This window comes from Thunnus maccoyii, chromosome 2 (genome assembly GCF_910596095.1).
Source record: "Thunnus maccoyii chromosome 2, fThuMac1.1, whole genome shotgun sequence".
Taxonomy (NCBI): domain Eukaryota; kingdom Metazoa; phylum Chordata; class Actinopteri; order Scombriformes; family Scombridae; genus Thunnus; species Thunnus maccoyii.
In genome coordinates, this window is record NC_056534.1 from 26,416,180 (window position 1) to 26,432,959 (window position 16,780).

A 16,780-nucleotide genomic window follows, 5' to 3' on the forward strand; every position below is an offset into this window, starting at 1 on the left:
TCAAACCTTTGTCAGAGTTTTGCAATTGCTTTAAGCAAATAAGACTTTAAAACAAATAAGACTTTATTGGGCAAAATATAAGTAGTAATATGATAGCAGTCGACAAAATGTCTTGTTAAGATGGAGCTGTGCTCGTTGTAGCAATGGTTTATACAGAACATTCCTTGAACATTAAAATGCAAAACAAAGCTCAGTTTTCCCAGACAAAACACATCAGTAACATACAAAATAAATAATACTGGGAAGTAAAAGAGTCACAACAAGAGCAGCTCGTCACCAGCCAGACACAACAACCATGGCAAAAGCTTGGAGGCAGACGCACAGCATGTTGAATGGAAATTACTTTTGAGGATTTCTAAAATCACAGCAGATGCTTTACCAGCTTATTCAACATTTTGGTTGGATTAAAAAAAAAAAAGATGCAAGACTGTCTCAGTGATGCACTGAAGCTTCTTCATGTTGACTGTACAGGAGACCCACAATGGCCAAAGTGATCCTGCAATGATATGGTACATTGCCTGGTTCTTTACTGTACCATTGCAAGGAAGTGAAACTCATCAACATGTTTCAGTTCACTTGATGATTTAACAACTCCATCATTTGTTTCTTGGTTTTATTACAAATAAAAACAATTGTCTTTCTTTGGGAATTCTCACAAATAAGAACTAAGCAGTCAAAAATCCTGATATGAATGTAAGGGAATTTAGTGAAGTTATACTTAATATTACTAAAATCTCAAAACATTATAATCTATATAACAGTGGGCCAGAATAAATCTTTCATGCTCACACACTGCATGGTTTCAACTGTATCTCTTTCTCTCTCTCTCTCTCTCCCTCTCCACCTTTTGTTCTCACCCGCTGGGTTTCATTCAGAGTTCAAGCAGGTCATTAGCAGAGTGATTACAGTGGGAGAGAGGGCATCCATTAAGAACATGCAAGCATTTGTGTGTGTGTGTGTGTGTGTATGTGCGCATGTGCCTGTCTGTGATCAACGTGTGAATGTGTGCATGCATGTGATCACAATGTGTGTGTGTGTATCAATCACTCCAGTGTGGGTGACGACGAGGAGCTGTTTGTCTTTCTCATAAAAGGGAAAGGGATCAAAAGGGCTGGTCTACCAGCTGGACCTTCAATCACACTGGGACAACGTGACTTTAGAGCCCTGGGCAGCTGGAGCTCTGGGGACTAATGGCGTGTGTGTGTATGTGTGTGTGTATGTGTGTGTGTGTGTGTGTGTGTGTGTGTGTGTGTGTGTGTGTGTGTGTGTGTGTGTGTGTGTGTTGAACCCTTTTAACCAGGGTCCCTGCACATTTTCCATCTCAAAATTCCATGCTTATCCTATACTTTAAAGGATAATTCCAGTTTATTATGACTAGGCTCTTCTTTCTGTAGTTTTGGTTCAGTTATGATAACATTGTAGTCACCAATATAATAGGTCTTTTTCACAAGACATTTTTTATGTCACAGAAGGAAAAGCACATGCTAGCAGGTGTAAATAATATAATTATTGATGAATGCTGATTTCATTTACAGTAGCTGCTTTAGTTTCAGCGTCCTGGTAGAGGAGCCATTGTTAATGTGATCAGTAACACCTGTGCTTTTCCTACTACAACAAGTCAAAGTGTCTGCTATGAAAAACATTGTGTTGAATCAAATCATATCAAATTGTGCTGCATCGTAATAGGGATGACCTGTATAGGTGTGCTTGACCATTCATGTAGGCCAGATGATCCATAAACAGACAAAGGGTAAGGGTATCATAATGTAGATGAATTGTTGTAAAGCAGGAGTGATTGTGGCAGCCCAATATTACAGTCAATTCAAGTCACTGGCGGTGACGAAAAACTCCCAAACACCATATGTTTCATTTCAATATCCACAACAAAGTCTTAAACAATGACTCACCCAGTACTTCATGCATAGGCTCCATCCATATTATGTTTCCACCAAAACCTCAGCCGACACCTGTAAGAAGAACACAAAAGCAAAATTATTTCCATGTAAACAAACAACAAATTACAAATCATCTCATGTTTTATAACTTTCAGGAAGTTGTATCATCTACTTGTGCCAATACAGGTTGTTCCCACACTGAAGCTTATTCGCAGCTGGCTCTGTAACCCAGTGGGCTGTGGGATAATCTGTGATATGGCACAGGCTCGAGTGTTTAAAAAAATACTATCTGCATATTGTCAAATGAACAGGAATGCACAAGCTATTGCAACCAGAGTTCAGCAGCTACACAGATGAGGTGAGAGTTCAAAATCCTTGCACATTCTCGCTAAGACATTCCACAGACATAACTTATCATATTTCCTTTCAAAGCCCCCTCCAAGCTCCAAAGTTCCAAAATGTCACCCTACTTGCTTTTGTACCCGATATAAATCACCCCCCTGCTTCACAAAGGAGGGAGGATTTTACCTGGGTATGTGTGTACGTGCAAACGTGTGCATATGTGGGAGTCCATGAATGTGTGCATACGTCAAGGCGGCAAGATCAAGGCTGCAGGAGAAGCATGACTGCAGAGTTTGAAGATCTTAACACTAGTGTTGTAACTGCCATGTTGACAGTTGACAGGCTTGTCCAGTTTGTCCATTGTTCTAAGAAGGTCAATTAGGCTCTGTGTTTGACATTTATTGTATGATTAGTAACCACAATGATTGTCTTGTCAAGTACAAACAAACATGAATTTATGTCCCTGGCTCTGCTAGATTGATGACATAGCACTGAGAGCACATAAGCTGGTTTCACACATTTTGTTGGTTCCTCATATTTTGTTAGCCAAAGCAAAAGAAAAGGTAAAACGTCATGCATTCCCACTGAAAAACTGGAAAATATAAGAGGAAAGGAGTGTGTATGTTGATTGTTTCTAGAGCACCAATGTTAAATTTATGTCCTACTTGAGTTAGGAAAAGTCAACTCAATATCCTAGATATAGACAGATTTATGTCCAGTGCCAACACTCGCCAATGCAGGAAATAGAGTTTCCTATATGCTGCGAGGTGGAAAGTAAGACTGTGGAGATTAGGAAAGTGGATGGGTATATTAGCATGCCTGACTTTCATGTAGGAGACCAGAGTTTGCACCTTGTCACAAATCTGCAATTAACGTTTGCCTTTTTACAAACCGTAACCACGATATTTATACCTTAACCAAATGTTTTGGTTGCCTAACCTTAACCGTACATTAACTATAATATATTTGCAATAACCACATTCTTACCCTAACCTTAACCATATTGTAGTTGCCTTGTACAGGTAGTGTATAAAAGCAAGATTTTTTAAAATAATGGATGTAAAAAACAAAAAACAAAAACATTGTCATGAAACGTATTTTGCAGAATTGCCCAATACTGACATTCTTGTCTGGCTAATGAATTTGACAGTTATATAAGAGTATTTTGAGGAAAAACTCCAACACTAACAGACTGTGACAAATATTACCCTAAAATCAGATTAAATTTGATTCTAATAGACATGTCAATTAGGAGTCTCTTAGAAAATCCTAAAAGTTAAAGTATAGGTTCACATTTTTTCAAGTCTGTCCCAAAGCAATAGTCAGGTGCCCATATGAACACTGACACATGCTTTCTTGCTGTAATCGTTACTACTGTTCATACTGGCCTACTTAATATGAGGCTTCAGCTGTCCAAAGTCAAACCAAGTCAATATCTTTCAAAGTTACAGTCTTTTTAGTACCAAATTCTATCTTTTTGCTACAATCCCTCCACTGCAGCAGAACAGGAAAACACTGTCTATCCAGACACAAAGGGATTTTTTTTTACTAAAAAGACTTTAACTGTAGAAGATATCCACTTTATTTGACTAACTCAGACAGCTCAGATGGCTGAAGCTTCATATTATCTTCAGATAAACTTTTAAATACATTTTTTCTCAAACCAGGTTTGTGGATTTTGTCCCTCATCACTTATATTGTAAGCACATTTGGAGGGGATCTTCTAATGGTCTCTATGATTAGGAGGAATGATTACAGTGAGCCTGTTTCTATGTTCATACAGGCACCTAACTGTTGTTTTAAGACAGACTTGAAAAATTGTGAACCTATCCTTTAATGTCTATTTCAACAGTAGGACATTTCTAGGCTGAACTTCAACTGGGCTGAACATACTTCAGAATGTAAAGTTTCAAAGGTAAAACCAACAGATCTTTCAGTCATGACTTAAGACCTGCCTGCCACTGTTTGTTTGAGCCTGCGACTTACTGTGGGTAATATAACCTGTTAAGGATGCAAGGAGTGGGTGTATCTTTTTGTGTGTGTGTGTCATGACATCACCAAGTCTATTCCCGGCCTTTTCAAGGGCTCAGTAGGTAAACAGGTTGAGAGACAAGGTTTCGAAACCGCAGATCAAAGAAGGAGGTGTGTTACAAATGAGGTGAATTACAGTGTAGGGAAGAGATAACCGGTGTGGCGACTGCACTCCTGCCAAAAACCTTTCCCATAAACTCCTTCAAAGGTGGAGGAGAGGTTGACGCAACATCTAAATATGTTCTACTGTGTGTTTATATAAGCAGCTCTGTTGTTACCTTGTATGTCCAGTTTTAGTGGAGGATTGAAGGATTATAATGTCTTCTATGGATTTAGAACATGTTAGACTCAGACAAATCTTTCAAAGCCTGATGTGTAATTTCAAAAATGCATGGTCACCGAAGTAAAACTTAGAATACTGAGAAGTCGGTGGAAGGCTTTTGACCCTGTAGCAGTGATAGCTAAATGCATGGAAGCAGCTTGGGAATGATTTCAGAGACATTCTTTAGGAAGCCTCAAAAAAGGTTGCTTTTTTTTACTCCCTTTGGAATCTGAATGATATTTCAGTCAAAAGGCAAGAGCAAAAGCCTGTGGTTGTGTGGGTGAAATTCGGATACCATCCAATGTTCAAAGCCTTGAAATACATATGCCACACAATGTTAAAGCATTCCTTTACACAATTTACAATGCATAAACATGATGGTTTACAGAGGCCCAGGGTGATTATTTGCACAGAGGTCTAGTTTCAGCTATTTCAGGTTTTCTTGAGGCTGCCCCACGATGCTGCCCCACAAAGTGATTCTTGAAAGTGTTAAACCACGGGCCCCCCAGCCTTGGTGAACATAAAACACTGACTGTTTAGACTGAAATATCCAACACAGATTATCCAGACAGCGCTAGTTACAAAGAGCAACTCACGCCTATATAACACAAAAATAAACTATTTGGACATTTATGTTGTTTTATACCATAACTGCCTTTGTCCGTTCCTCTCATTTCACACATTTAAGAATTTTATGAATGAGAGAGCCCTGCTTAAAATATAAACAGACAGCAATACATTGTTTCTCATAAAATACATGACATATAAATCACATTCTATTTAAGATAAAGTCTGACAAGTTGCACCTTAAAACTCTACTTTGCTCCGGGTCATGTATTCATGGCATCGCCTTTCTGCACATACAGAACATGAACTTACTGTCAGCAGCTCTGATAACACAAGAGAGAATGCACCAATTTCTCATTTTTCAAAAGTTGTGAAAAACCTAAGCAGAGCAGCATCTCCACAAGGGCCCCACTGATGTATCTTGAAAGACTGTGACTTCTCAGTTTGCATTTGATACGGTGTCTTTTTAGCAGCCACGCGAGAAAGCCAGTTATGGGAAAACTGCAAAAGGGAGAGACAGGACGAGCTCCTGGGCCTTCAGAAGTCTTGTCAAAAGCCTTTCCTTTCTATGCTTTGTCCCACCAATATTCATCTTGCCAGTTGAAAAGTGAAGACGGCAAAAACTTCGGGCTTGAAAAGAACTTTTTAACTTCTAAGAGATACCTCGCAACAGGATTGAGTATTTGAAAAAAGAAAAAGAAAAAAACTGAAACAGTAGGAATGGAGGGACTTCCAGACTGAGAGACATGTAAAAGAATCAGATACCACATTTGGAAAATGGAGCGAAGATGAATATGGCATTGTTCTTTGGTGGAAAGAGGAACCAGACATGTACAGAGTGTGTTGACTCTGGCATGCTTTGTGTCCCCACATCCTTAAAATCAATTTGACATATCCCAATAAACCTATACTTAAGCTTTCTATATATGATCAGTGTGTATGTGCACATTGTGTGTGTACGTGTGTGTGTGTGTGTGTGCGTGCCAGACAGATATAGATAGATATAATAGAAAAAGAGAGATTGTGTGTATGTGTGTGTGGTAGTGTGCATATGTTTATGTATTAGCTACAATCAACAGTAACACCTTGTTAGACAGAATTCTTTTCAGAACTGTCGTCCAGCAGCAAGCTGTTAAAAGAAAAGTTTAATAAAGTTTGAACACCATTTATTTTATCTCAAAGATCAGTGGGGCCTTTCAAAATTTGCAGAGCAAAAACTTTCACTCCACATCTTTTTACCTCAGCTCTACTCGTCTCTCAAAAGAAAGCTGACTTCATCACCGCACCTCGAGAGTTTGACGAAAATGAACGCTAAGCTCTTGAATCCTTTCTTTCTTTCGCTCAATGGCAAAATGAATAAATGATATGCCTCCCTTTAATCGACGCACTCAGCGATAACAAAGAGACTTTGAGACACTTTGAGGACACCTAACGATCAGAAGCATCAGGAGGTGCTCATCGTTTTCGTTGACGGACAGGCACATCAAAAAGCAAGCCCCTTAAACGCTTCTACCCACTTTAGAATAATCTCGCTTTTTCCCTCTTTCAAGCACAAAGTGGGAAGAGAGAATAATCGTTTCATCTTTACTCTCTTCTCTAGTTTCAAAGTTATTTTGCCCGTGATAAAGCGCTCTGTATTGACGACTTCGAAGGTGCCTTGTCTCTTGAAAGAAGTGACATTTTATCTATATATAGTGTTAGAGTGTGCTTCAATTTAACTTTGTCTGGCGCAGAGCGCGTCTAGTGTTGATGTGGCTGACAGCTGCTGGTTGAAAGACACGGGGAAAGTACTGAAGATTCAAATGAAGTTTTGCCATGACGACAGGGGCTTGATGTATGCTAATCAATCGATGGGGTAGAAAATATGCTTGCTGGTGGAGAGAGAAAAAGAAAAAAAGTGAGTGACAGAAACTTGTCAGACAGCACTCACCGAGATATCAAAAAGTCACAAAGTTTGCGTCGCCACACAAGAGCCCAAATCGCATGTGGTATATGCTACAAAAGGTTTGACTTGAAAAGCTTTGCATTTGATATAAAGGAAAAGAAATTGGGACAATTCTCCATATGGTGTGGCAGCAAGCAAGATTCTCCTTTTTTTTTTTACAAGGAAGGGGGGCAAGCTTTGTCTCTGTGACACCTACGGTGAATTCCTAAGAAAATTTTCTGTCTAGGTCTGTCTAAGCTTCTTCCATCCTTCAAAGGACACGAGCCATAGGATGTTGAATTTCCATCACAAAAGACCCTGAACTGTCTCACCACGTTAAGGTGTAACAGATGATCAAACAGGCACGTCAGATCAGATATATCAAACATCAATATCTAATAGAACAGATTGTGAAGGATGGACAAGACATCTGCTTTAAAAACACTCAGCACAGGCTAAAAATGTACTTTCACTACAGTTTATCAGAGCTGTTTAGAAGCTCAGTAATATCGTAGCCAGATGCTTACAAGTTTACCACCTTGAAGCCGGTCCCCAGGCTACCTGGCTCGGAGAGTTTAGGGTAAAACCACAACATCTGAGCTGCTGCTGTTCATTTCAGCTTTCAGCTCAGCAGCCGGAGCTTTCATAACGCAATAAAAAATCCATTCCAGATGTGGATCCCTGTGGAATTCCAGGAAACACTCGCTATCTCCACTGATCTGTTCATCCACACGTATGTCTCACATGTGTCAAAAACAACAGGTTAAGATGAGTGAGACAGCAAATTCAATAACCACCTCATAATGTCTGAGACACACCATTCTTGACTTCTCTCGTTTCATCTCTTAAATGTGAAATTATCAAAGTATTTCTGGGCCCTACTTTATATGGAGGATCTTAATTGCATGTTGTTAAGCCGCTACATGTGAAGATTTAATCATGTGCCTCTCTGTTAACCAAAAGAGACCCACATAATTAAGACAAAACAAACATGGGAGTGTCATAAAAATTTAAGGCCTGCAGAGAAGACTCAAGAGGCACAGTTGCCTTTTTTGTTGGACTTCAGGGCCATGAACACTCCTCCAAACTCAACATCGGAACAATAAATCCTCACATACTAACAATTGCGCTCATGTACACAATGTCTGACTCATATTTACGCATACAGAATAAATGTGCTCATGTTGGCACACACATACACACAGACACACACACACAAGGAGCTGTGTTATCACCAAATGTGATTAACGCTGTAAAACGATTAACATCAGGGTATTTATTCAAATCTAGACATCAAACACATTCTTTCTTCTTTTTTATCTCCACAGATCACAGAAGTTACTGTCAGGGGAGAAAGGCGCCTTCCGATCAGCTCAGCGTCCAGCACGGTCGGCCAAACAAGGCCAGCGCTTTCAGCAGAACTCTCTTGCTCTCTTTCATCATTTACAGAGGGAGCGTGCCACGCCAGCGCCGTCCTCCTCGAAAACAAGGCCACTCACTATCAGGCGGACAATGGACAGTAGAGCCGGAGGTGGCAGTGGACTCATTGTGACGGATGATGTCACCAACATCAGACCCTGACACTGCCAGACACCAAGCAGGGGGTCAGCAGGTCAAGAGTGAGGGTGGATGGCAAAGTGGTAACAGTGACACGGGGCTGTGGGGTTAGAGGGCTGGGAGACATGAATGGGGAGTGTGTTTTTATCTGTGTGTGTTCATGGTACTGTTGAAAGAAATACATACTCTAGATAAGCAAAATATATACAGGCATGCATAGAAACAGAAGGAATGAAGGGGATCCGGAACAGAGAGACAAAAGACAAGCTTTTGAACTACTGCAGCACAGTGATGCCATCTGATAAAACCATCATGTGGCTTTTGAACTCTGCATAATCTACACATTATCTTCAAGCACAACCCTGCATATAACGCAACAAATTTATGTCCTCCTATTCAACTCTCTACAGAGAAAGGCCATGGTTCCAACCACAAATTCTGAGCATCCACAACTCCACTTTCACTTAAGATCCACACCATTTATCACCATTTAAAGCCTACCAATCCACAACTCAAACACTCACACACATTCATTTACTATTAAATTATGAGACACAACTCATATTTCTCTCATGATCTAATCAGATATAAAATATCAGCCATAATGCAGGTTCAATAGGAGGCAGAAGGAGTTCTAAATCTATTCCTGCCTTTCCCACTTTGTCTCAGATAACACAAGTACATCAGGATTTTGAGAGTTTTATTTAACCGTTTTGAACATTTCAACCGAGAGCAGAGCAGTGTCAATTGATAGTATTAGATACTCTAGAGGACTACAAAAGGATTTTTTAATCAGTCCCTATCAGGGGCCTTACATCAGATTTGGGCCCCCTAGTGGCATTTTACTGTAACTGTACATTTCTGAGTGATTTTGAAAGACAGTAAATTAGATTTTTCAGAAGTAGCATAGTTTTGGTACATTTAAAATCAACACACCTTTTAGAAGACAAGCTATGAAGACAAACTATGACTATCATTTGAGGTGCTAGTTTTCATTTCTGACTCCCTACATCTGTTGGACTGAGTATGTTTTTTTACACCAGTGCTTCCACTTACATAAAATATCAGTTAAGTAACAGCATTTCTACTTGAGTTCTCTTTCCACTAGTATTCATTAGCAACATACAGTTGACAAGGTTTTTGCTGTAGATGCCCTCAGTCAGTACAATCTGAAACATTCTTTTCACTCTGCATTGTCTGATTTATAAATTTAAAGAAGCATCAGCAACAAGCTACTCAGTACATTAGCATTGTTTCTGCAGGCTACCTGTCTGGAATAAACAGGTTAAAACACATCCAACCACCCACTCACCCTGAGCCACAGTCCCTTCATCCCGCTCCATGCCCACTTTCTCTGGCATTACTGTCTTAGTAATTAGAGACACAGCTGTCTTTATTATACGGTGCTAATGCTACAATAATGGGAGGGGTATAGTGATACCAGGTGGACTGGTTTATCTTAGTCAAATCAAGTCAACCATTGTTGTCCTACCAAGGTTAAACCTTGGTTTGCAGCCAGTGTTTAAAACAGTAACTGTAACAGTTACTCATCCAACAACAAACATCACACATTCAAATGTCACTGAATGACAGTACAACAATGGAAATGATTATAGAGTGTAGAGTCATGTTCATGTTCATCACGTTAAGCTGAACAAAAGCTTAATGTGAAAAGTAGACCAGGGAGCTCCTTCGCCATGACCTTAAAACAGAAACGTGAAGGTAACAGTCCAAACTCCTTCATGCAGGACCAGTCAGGACAGCCAGTATTGTAGGCCTGCCTTAGAATCAGCTTGACATAAAAATTCATGAGCTGAACCTGCCTCACCCCAACTATCTTCCCTGATACTTCAATAAGACTGTCAAACATGCAAATCAACAATACAAAGCATAAAAATTGCATAAACTGAGTAATTATTAGCATGCAAATGTTAAAAATAATTAATTTTCCTCAACAATAAAAGGTGCTGCTCTTTCATATTGCATATGCATGCTGTTGAAAGCATAATTTATTGTCCAGAACAGTTTCCTACTTCGCCTTTGTATTTGTCCACCAGCTTGATATTAACGCTTTTAGTCCTGAGTGATGACTTTTTAACATAGCTACTACCTTTATGATTCAACACCATGACACAAAGTCTTCTGGCACAGACCCATGATCCTGTTCCCCTCAGCAGGAAAGCTACAACAGCATCATCTGCAGTGTGTAATCTGTATGTTCTCACAGATGCTTCGACAATTCTTTCTATACATAACATTGTAAAGGAGTAAAGGGAAGGAAAGAAAGACCGACTACAGTAAAGTTTCCACCAAATGTAGGGCAAATTTTTGTGAATTTTCATAAAATTGGTAAAATAAAACGCATATTATTGCTTGTTTAAACAGTTGGTACCACAAATTCTCCAATAAAACATTACAGAAGAAGAAGGAACACCAAGATAATGTAATTAAAAGAATGCAAGTCAAACCTTCAGTGATGGAATACCATGTAGTAAATGTGATGGAAACATGGCATTTGAGGAACGTTATGGTCTCCTCATCACTCCACACAGATCTGAAGTTTTTGCTTATCATTCTTTTTCATTTCTTCAGTGGAGCAGAAGCTTGAGTGACGTTAAAGTCACCTGCTTCATGTATGTCATGATTTATTTGTGAAGTCTGTTTTCATCGCACTTTTTTACAATTTGTACTTCACTATTTCACTGCACAAACTTTTTCACCTCAGCCAATTGAAAAAATATTTTCATAATATTTAGATTTAGATTTTTTCACATTTCCACAGCATTTTTTAGTCTCAAATTGAAAATGGGCATAAAAACATACATACATTTACTGTTTAGAAAGTGTGTGAAGGCTACTGACTTGAGACCATTTAACACTTTCACTCCTTTCAAGTTACAGGGGCAATTATTAGAGTTTTCATACTTAAGCTGCTGCTGAATAAGCTACATACAAACAACATAAAAGATACCACAGAGTTGCTATGAAAGTCCTCAGTAGAATCTTTCATCTTATTTTTCTACATTTGCTTCAGCTGCATAAGGTGCCTCAACAATGGAAACACTACTTGTGTGTATGTGTGGGAACATCAAAACAGTTTTAATTGTGGCTAATCCTGGACTAAGATTATTTCTAATGGGAAATCTTCAGTGGAGATGCTCTGACTCAATTTCCATCTTGGATTATTGAACTCTTTCATTCACAGGCTTATATCTCAGTGTGGATAATCAGCCTTTAATGTCTTAGCTTGCCATTAAAAATAAATAACAGAAATATGATATATATGGTGTAAACACACACACTGGTGTGCACACCCACATGCACACACACACTACTGTAATGTGGTGATACTGTAACCTTGCTGGATGTAGCCTAGTGTGAATTTGAGATGTGTTCTTTGCTTTTTTGCTTTTTGGAAGGGAACATGAGGCCTAGGACGCCCATGTAGGTCAAAAACAAATCCTGCGCCTCAAGCTGGGAAGCCAGAAACTTCTTTGAGCATCTGAGGGAAAGAAGCAGGAGCACCGAGTTTCTTCCAGGTGCTGCTTTTCACAGTGGTAATCCTGCCACGGCGTGACTGTGATTTTTACAGAAAATCTCTCCAAACAGGGCCCAGATGGTGGGAGGTAGAAGCACACACATACACAGAAAACACATTCATTCACATACGCACGCATACGCACGCACACACACACACACACACACACACACACACACACACACAGAGGACTGTATACAGACACAGGCGTACACTTGTGCTTATAAAGTACAAAGCTTGCGCACACACACTCAGACTAAAGGTGAGAACTGACTTGTTGCTCCTGGGTGGTCTCTGTGTAAAGATAAGGGCAGGCAGGAATAAAGCCTGTTGGTTACGTTGAAATGCAAGTTTGTGACTGTTTCGTTATGTTCCTCTTTTATACACATGTGGAATGTCTGTGCAGAGTAAGAACTTGTTCCTTTCTAAGTTTAGCTCCGATTACAGAGGGCTTTCTTAATGACAATGAGTCAGGACCAAAGCTATATAAACCTCCCCCTCAGCTCTATTTCTGCTCTCATCAGCTCTGTTTGTGAAGGAGTTATGTGTCCTAATACAAGAGACACCTCTGCTTTGTAGTGGTGTTGGTCAGGCATGCAGATCCTGACAGTGGTTAGGATGTGGAGGATGTGAGTATGGAGGACGTTTGAAATGAAGAGATAAAAGAGTTAATCTTCTACCGTTTCTAAACCGATTCCCTCCATAGCTCCCTATTTATGTACAAGGAAAGAAAGAAAAAAAAACTTGCTCCATCTCTCCCAGCCTTTCTCCATCTCTCCCTTTCTGTTTCATGTGGTTACTGGAACAACAATGTACATTCTGAGTGCTAGGCCTTTGATGTTGTTGCATTCACCGAGCCGTCTTAAACCGGAGGAGAAAAGAGAGGGTGAAAAAGACGCAGGAGAGATTCTGTGCTGTGCTTTTGCTCTCTCTCCCTCTTTCCATCTCTCTCTCACTGGCAAGGCATCTGACATCTCCCGGCAAAAGACAAATTCGGTTTCGCCTGTTAAGTCGTCAGTCAAAGCTGCGCAAGAGTTTTTTTTCTTTCTTGCTCTCTCTCTGCCTCCTTTCTCTTCCTCTCTCTCTCTGTCTTTGCTTCATTTCCGTGGATGCGGTGTTGTGAAGGCCGCTTACACGCTTTTCAAACAATAACAGTTCATCCCCCCCACCGCAAGTTTCCTCTCTGCCAGAACCCTACACATGCCAGCACATCCTTTAGAGAGCCTTGAACCGACAACAAACGCTAAGCATTTTCACTGCCGAGAGAAAAGAGGGGCCCATCCGCAAGCCCCTGTGTAATTAAACTAGATCTAATACTGTTATATGTTTCTCTTAGTGAGAAGGAACGTTTCAGGGGCCTCTTTCTCACAGCAATGAATAGCTGTTTCCAGGTCAACACAATGCCCTGCACAGACAGGAATAAAGCTATAGGAGAAGGACATTGCAGGTTTTTAAACTTGCTTTTGCAGGCCTCGCAGAGAGTGAGTGAGATGTGCAAAGAGCTCACAAAATCACGATGGTGAACTTTATACTGTCTTTGAGCTTCAACTACTTTTGATCATCAGGTCTCATCTCATAATCACTGTATTTACACATATTTAAGTAATCTGATTATTCCATGTTTTAGCAGTATGTGATTTCTGCATCATTATGAAATGATATGACTTCATATCACAGGTTCATGGTTTAAAACCACGCTCACAATGAGCCAACTCTTTTTTAGCACATATAGTACCACTCTGCTGTCCACAGTGAAAGAATCCTGTCATGATGCTAATTGTACTCGACACAGTTTTACCACCAGGGCCTTTTTGCAACTCGCTGTTACATATGAGAGAGAGCCTGGAGCGTCTGAGAACCGACATCCTTCTAGTGCCTCTGTCCATCAGCTTGGCAGAAAAGCATCACACCTCAGTCTCTCTCCACTGTGGTAGTCCGCTTACCATCGGTTCACCTCCACCCCAGTGTTGCTGCTTATACTGAAGGCGGGAGGAGAACATGAAAGAGACAATCAAACACAAGGCATCAGAGCTGTCACTGGTGCCTGCAGAATGCAAAGTGTTATCAGAAATACAGCTGAACCTGATCCTCTGGTGCTCTGTCCTTCCCACAGGCAAAGTTATCCTTTCAACTCACTGTGGCTTCCAATAACACACAAACAAAAAGTAATGCCTGCATCGTCAACTTCAGAGATGACTGGGTGTTTGAATATTCAGACAGCATGAGAATACTGCTAATGGTGTGATATTTAATATCAGTTCTGAAAAAAGCTGCTAATGGAGAAGAAAAACAAAACTAAAAGCTGATAAAAAATAATGTACATGACTCTGTATTTTGACTTAACACTGGCTCTACAGGCCTGTGTTTGTAATATATCTTTGTTATGATAGAAGCATCCAAGTCTATATGAAAATCAACTGAGCTGAAATAGTTCACAGCACAGTAAGCCTATAGCGTCTTTGAAACGCTGAACACAGTGGCGCTATTGTCACAATAAAGGGGAGGTGTGAGGATGTACAGAGAGAATACCCAGAAGCCTCAAATACCCCACTGTTGGTGCAGATGAAAGGGCCCCACCAAGCCAAATCACTTTATCAGCCCAAACAGCCTCTCTTATTGTGGGATGCCTCTCAGACGTTGGGTGCTGAGATGTCACACCACTAATTGAGAGTCACAACAAGGACCCTTGTTTGGCCTGCTCCACCGGTTGTGTACAGCTACTGTAATCACCACAATAATTTGGCTCCCCGAAACATCAAATGGCGGTGTGGAAGCTGCAGGAATTTGCATTGCACCCTTTGATCTGAGAAATTTAAACAAAGCAAGCTCTCACTCTATGAACAGCGTGAAGGTTATAACGTCCTGCCCTCCCTTGTCTGCCTGTCAGTCCCGCGTCTGTCTAAACCACCTCTATTGTCGTAATTATTTTGGCTACAAAAGCAACAGAGCGATAAAAATCACGCATTAAAGATAAATATAACCCCGGGCTGACCTAACAGGCTTGTTTATCTGTTATACACAAACGGAGACAGACATCATTTTGGCAACAAACCAATAAAAGTCTAAAAGTCTTGGTGATGGTGGTTTACATTTCACAGGAGTAAGAACTCTTGGCTCAGCAAGTCAGTGTGCATTTCTGAAGATCAATGCATCATTTGACCTATGGTATATATTTTGTTTCTTGGATGAGTAAAGTTGGACTTATGCATGCATGCAATACAACTATTTACCAAGCCAGAGATAGCCATGCTAGTATCCCTGTTAGACTGTACTTTGGCACAATGGTGCTTTGAGCTAAATGCTAATGGAAATATGCGAACATGCTCATGATTACAATGCTAACATGTTAATGTTAAGCAGGTATAATGTTAACCATATTCACCATATTAGTTTAGCATGTTAGGAGATTAGCATTAAACACAGTAGACAAGTGCAGCTGAGGCTGATGGGAATGCCATCAGTTTTGTAGGTATTTGGTCATAAAGCAAAATACTGGATACATTTTGACCTGATGATGGCACCAAATGAAAAGTGAAGGGATCGCAAATGTTAGTGCAATTCATCCTCTGGGACCATGGATGTATACAATTTAATATCATCCATCCATTCAGGACCAAAGTGGTGGACTGGCTGACAGACCGCCAATCCTAAAAAGCCACAGAATAAATAAACAAATGATTAACTAAGATTCATCATAAAAATAATTCAATATGTTCAAGACTTCTGGACCCCAAAGATACCTTCTTTTCTTTATGGCACGATACATTTTCAATCTCATCCTCATTTACCACCACAGCAAGCAAACAAGGCTACAGTCACTCACACAGCAGCAGATAAAATACATTTACATGTTGCTTCATCTGCATTCCTTATCTGCTTCCCAACCAGCTAAACCCATCGAGGAAGAACACTTGACACTGATTTCACATCATTGTCTGTGAGCGACCTCATCCTTTCCTCTTCTCCCTCTGTGGCCCCCTCAGTGAGATCTGTATGCTCACTCAGCCATGCGTACTGACGTCTAATCAACAGCAATTAACCCTGGCCTCGTTCACGGGCCGGGGAGCTAGGAGATAATGAAGACACCACTGTGTTTTTTCTTTTTTTCACACCCAGCTTTTGTCACCCGAACACTTCCCTCATGGCTGACTGACAATGGAATGTGATTGGCCGACTTGGGAAAGTGTACCCTTGATATTGCTGTGGCTACTGGGTCAGAACAAGTAAGGCTGTGATGTAGGAAATAAGATACTGTACAAAGTAGGTGGCTATTTAGATTTTCAGAGTGGATTTTGTGTAGTGTAAGATGTCATATACATGGGAGCCAGTGCTGCTGATGTGTGACAGACCTTGTTTTGGGGGTTTTAATTTCATTTCTCATTCCTTGTTGCTGAGATAATGGAGTTCCTGGCCAATCCTTCCGCTGCATCTTTGGTCATGTTCCAATCTCACTGTGACACAGTGGGCCGACCTAGCAAACAAATAGGCACAGGACACATCCACACAATGTTATTGTCTTTTGTTTGAGACAATGGTATTTTGCATAACAGGACTAGCAAGCAGATCTCAGATGGAGTTTTGGAAACCACCTTGTAATCTTGAGC

The 16,780-nt window shown here is 40.4% G+C and overlaps 1 long non-coding RNA gene across 1 annotated transcript; it reads right to left on the reverse strand.

Moving 5' to 3' along the window:
* Nucleotides 1–204: 204 nt before the first annotated feature.
* LOC121888441 lies at nt 205–16,599 on the reverse strand. Its single transcript, XR_006093242.1, has 3 exons — nt 16,526–16,599; nt 1,908–1,967; nt 205–496 (listed from the first exon to the last, which is right to left on the reverse strand). It is a non-coding gene; the product is annotated as an uncharacterized LOC121888441 (long non-coding RNA).
* Nucleotides 16,600–16,780: the final 181 nt, after the last annotated feature.